This window comes from Arvicanthis niloticus, chromosome 2 (assembly GCF_011762505.2).
Source record: "Arvicanthis niloticus isolate mArvNil1 chromosome 2, mArvNil1.pat.X, whole genome shotgun sequence".
Lineage (NCBI taxonomy): Eukaryota > Metazoa > Chordata > Mammalia > Rodentia > Muridae > Arvicanthis > Arvicanthis niloticus.
The window spans coordinates 132,243,449-132,248,168 of record NC_047659.1 but is presented as its reverse complement, the minus strand read 5'-3'; positions in this window follow the sequence as shown (position 1 = coordinate 132,248,168).

The following is a 4,720-nucleotide window of genomic DNA, read 5'->3' as shown; positions in this document are numbered from 1 at the left end:
CGCCGCCCGGCCCTGGCGCGCGAGCGCGGGGGCGGAGCATACGGAAGGGGCGAGCCGAACAAGAGACGAGGGGCGGAGCCCGCGCACCGGAGCCCTAAGGAGGAGTCAACGGGAGGGGCGGAGCCCAAGGAAGGGAGGAGGGGAGGGCAGAGACCGACTGTGCAAGTCTAGCTGGGCAGATGCTCCAGTAGTTGGGGATCTACCTTGTCCAGATACACCTACCTTGGGATTCAATGAGGTGCGAGGCCCGGCTTTGCGTGGATCTTAGATAGACCCGAGAAACACACATAGCAAAGACTGAAAGAACTGAATGGGAGAAACTTCCCACCCCAATTGTCTGCTTGGGTGTGTCCAAGACAGTGTCCAAGGCACTGTCCCTAGAGCCCCCATGCTCCCTTTGACTGGGGTTGGCACCTTTTCCTTCGCAAGTCTTCTTGCTTCTTCAGTTGCCTCAGAGACACCCAGCTCAAAATCCCAACATTTCTCTCAGCAAACTTAAACTTCTCTTCTCTCGGGGTTAAAGCTTTGTTACTCCATATTGTGAAGTCCTTCCAGATCACCATGCCGAGCCCAGAGGCGAAATTTAGCCTCCCAGCTTTTGCTTGGGCCTTTATTTGGACGAGGAACTCCCGACATCTTCCCCCACTGGGGTCTCTTGCCCATCTGCTTGCTGCTGTGTGCATTTCCCCAGCTGACCTGTGAGCATCCTGGGATTCCAGCTCCCTTTCCTAGGAAGTGTGGAAAGCCCGGGTGAAGGTTTGTTGGCTTAAGTTCAATTTCTGATGGCAAGGGTTGTCCGTTTTAGGTTGTCATTTACTACCTAAATACTGATATCTTACTGGGACTTCCTGGAAGTACAGGAGCCTGGAAGAGCCCCAGCCAAACATCCTTTAGGCTCAGGCCTCAGGCCTCAGGCCTCAGATCCCTTTCGAAAATCTGCTGGCCACCCTTTTGACAATGCAACTCTGAAAACTTCATTTACTACAGCAGAAGGAAGACTTAAAAGCTACAAGTTTCCACCAGGTTTAAAGCAAGGCTCTCCCCGAGCCCTCTCCCTTCAAAGGAATTCATGTGGACATTTGCTTTCCACTGCTAGTGTGCTTTACAACCAGATTCCCTAGGGGTTGATTCCCAGCCTACCTTCCCCTAGTTCCATTATCTCAAATTATCAAACTTCTCCATGTCTGTTTCCTCATCTACAAAAACAGTTCATAAAAATCTTTGATCTTCATAACAATCCAATGAGTTATATGCTAGTATTATTACCTCGTAGCAGATGGAGAAACTGAGGCACTGACCTCCCCAAACTGTAGTTCTAGAGTTTATAGTAAGGAAAGGGAAAAATGGCTTTCCCCTAGTGCCTTTGGCTTGTTTGCAAATTAAATGGACAGGACATAGACTAACAAGAGGAAACTCATGTTTAATTACTTGCATATCTGCTGGAGTCCCATAAAATACTGATGTCATACAAAGGCTCAGACGTTTGAAGCTTCCTGAGGTACAAAAAGGGATGGGGTCCTAGGACTTCTGTCCTGATGGTGGTGACACCAGCTACTTGGGGATAAGGAAAGGAATTGTAATGGCAAATGGATGGTCTTGTCATGCATATAAAGGTCTCCCAGTTAAAAGAAAGTTATTGGCAGCAGCCCTTGTTTCTAGTACCTAATGCAGAGTAATGTAGATTTACTTTACAAATGTAAATTTCTTTTAACAGGGCTGTCCTGCAAAGTTATTTCCTAGTCTACAGTTTCTGCAGAATAACCACATCAAAGAATGTGGTGAAGTGGGAGATTTCTCCTACACTTTCTTTTGGGGTACTGTGGCACAAACCTTTAACTCTAAGCACTACCAGTATATGAATATGTATAAGGCACCGTATTATATCACTGTTGGGTGGCTTTTGTTGCTGAGGCTGGACCTAGGGTGTCCTACATGCCTTACTCTCAACACCTGTGGCTCTTCTGCTGGTCCTATGATTATATTCTGACTCCACCTGTCTTCACACTTATCCTCAGAGGTCGGAGAAGCTGCTCTGCAGGCTGCACACACTCATTTAGATTTCCAATCTCCTTTTGAGCAAAAGCAGGACCTAGAAATTTACACAATACATGTGCCCAAGGCAAAATGCAGAGAGCAGATGCGGTGTCCACCTGAGACCTGGAACTGAAGCCAGTTAATCAGGACACTAGAGCTAGAGGAGCCAGGAGATCAGAGTTGGGGCAGAGCAAGGTCACTCCAGTGTCACAGGGAATCTGGTGACCTGCACAAGTGGGTTCTCTAGAACCATATCTAGAGCATATCAACACATAACCCCTGGGGAGAGCATTCCCAGAACCCAGGTGCTATCATACCTGGGAGTGGTCTCTAGGTTCAAAGCAGATAACATACATTCTGAATTGCATGGGGGGAGGGGTCTGAATTACCGTCCTGGGATGGAAGGCTCTAGCCATTCAGCCATTCAATTATCTGTCCCACCCAGGGCTCCAAACTCAAGGCTATTCCTTTGTCAAGAAGACAAAGATCAAATCTTGTTAAAATAATACACTTGGAATAGCAACAAGAAGGACACAAAATTATTGACTGGTGGTAAATAAGAAATAGGATCACCTGCCTTTCCTTCAAGAGCCACAGTATCCATCTACTGAGCAACTTTTGTTTTGGTTTTGCTTTGCTTTTGTAGGGCTGGGCTTCAAACTCTGCCTGCCAGACAACCAACCTATAAATAAGCTATGTGCTTCAACCCACTAAACAAACTGAGACAAAAGCCATTCAGTAAATTGCACTGATCGACTATTTACTTGGCTGGTAGAAGGAAGCTGTGTGCACCCAACTCAATGGATCACTTTCAGCTCTTCAGAGTTGGGTTGTTTGGGAATTTGCAAGGTGAATTTGCAAGGTGGACAATGTAGAGAATGACAAAGAACACCCGCTGCAGAGCAGCAAGGAGAGAGATTTGAAAATCTATGCAAGGTGTGGTGTCACAAGTCTGTACTTGGTAGGCCAAGATGGGAGAATCCCAAATTCAAGACCAGCCTTCACTATAGCGGGAGTTCCAGGCCAGACTGAGAGACAAGGAGACCCTGTACCCCAAACCAAAAGATAACTCTCTTTGAAGTAGTGGTGTGCATGTCTGAGGTTTCAGCACTCTGGAAGGCTAAGGCAGAAGAATGGAGAATTCAAGCATTCCCCTATCTAGCATGGATTAGACAGAGGGAACCCCAATCAAAAGGTAAAAAGGGGAGAGGGGAAGGTGCTTGGGAGAGAGCAAAGACCAGAAGGAGGCGCAGGTGAGGAGGATTCTTAGAGACTGCAAGATGTCAAAGCCATTCTTGACTCCTTTCAAATCAGTCTTGATCATCTACAAATCCTACTGGCTCTCACTTCAAATTGCAGTCAGTACCAAAAGCACAAAAGATGCTTAAAAGCTGGACATGACACAGATCTGGAGTCCTAGCTTCTTAGGAAGTTGAGGCAGGAGGATAACAAGTTCAAGGCCAGCCTGGGCAACTTAGTGAAATCTTCCAAAAAGTAAAAAGAGGGGCTAATAATGTAAGTCAGAGGTTCTGCACCTGCAGCACCCATGAGCCTCTAGGTACAATCTCTAGCAGTGCCGACATCATCAAAACAAAAACACAAAGAGGAGAGAAAGAAGGAACAAAGGAAAAGAAGGAAGGAGGAAGGAAAAGAAAAAAGGCTGAGCGTAATAGCACATACCTGTGAGTGTAACAAAGCACTCACAAGGCAGAGACAAGCATTCCAGGACAGCCTGGTCTACATAGCAAGTTCCAAGCCAGCCAAGACTACATCATCAGAGCCCTAAAAGAAGCATGGTGGTTATCTTAGAAGGCTGTGCTCCAAGTCTCAACATCCCTTAATAGCTTCATCAGAGCTTTGACTACTTCAAAGTGTCCCTCAATGGCCTGTTGATAACTCTCACAGAAGGGTGGGGGACCCTCATTAGACCTTCACCTGAGATCCCAACCTCCTTCCTACATCTCCCTCTCAGTTGTCTACCAAGTCTTCTTGTAGACTCGGGCTGGAGGACATATCATGTTCTCATTGCATTAACTCAAGGGGAACTCCATTTTCATAGCTGAGGTGGGGGTGGAAGGGGATCCATGTTCCAGTGCGTTCTGCAAGTCAGCCCAATAAACTCACTAGTTCTCCAAAATGCACTCTGGGGGAATCCTTACTTTAGTCTGTTGGTGGTACCCTGTCTGGGGTAAAAGGACATTCTAGTCTCCCCAGGAAAAGGTCATGAAATACTGATGGACTCATGTAATCCTAGCACTTGGGAGGCAAGAGGGTTGTAAATTGAAGCCACCTAGAGCTAATTAGTGAGATTCTGGCTGGGGAAAGAAAGAAAGAAAGAAAGAAAGAAAGAAAGAAAGAAAGAAAGAAAGAAAGAAAGAAAGAAAGAAAGAAGAAAGAAAGGAAGGAAGGAAGAGAAAGGAAAAGAAAGGAAAAGAAAAGAAAAAAGAAAAGAAAAAAGAAAAGAAAAGAGATGGGAGCTGGCCTTTCCATGTAACCCAGGCTAGCCTGAAACGCATGCTATAGAAGCAGTTCTCAATGACCCTTTCACAGGAGTCACATATAGATAGCCTGCATATCAGATATCTACATTACAACTGATTCATGACAGTAGCAAAATTAGTTATGAAGTAACAATGAAAATAATGTTATGGTTGGGGGGGTCACCACATGATCAACTGTATTAAAG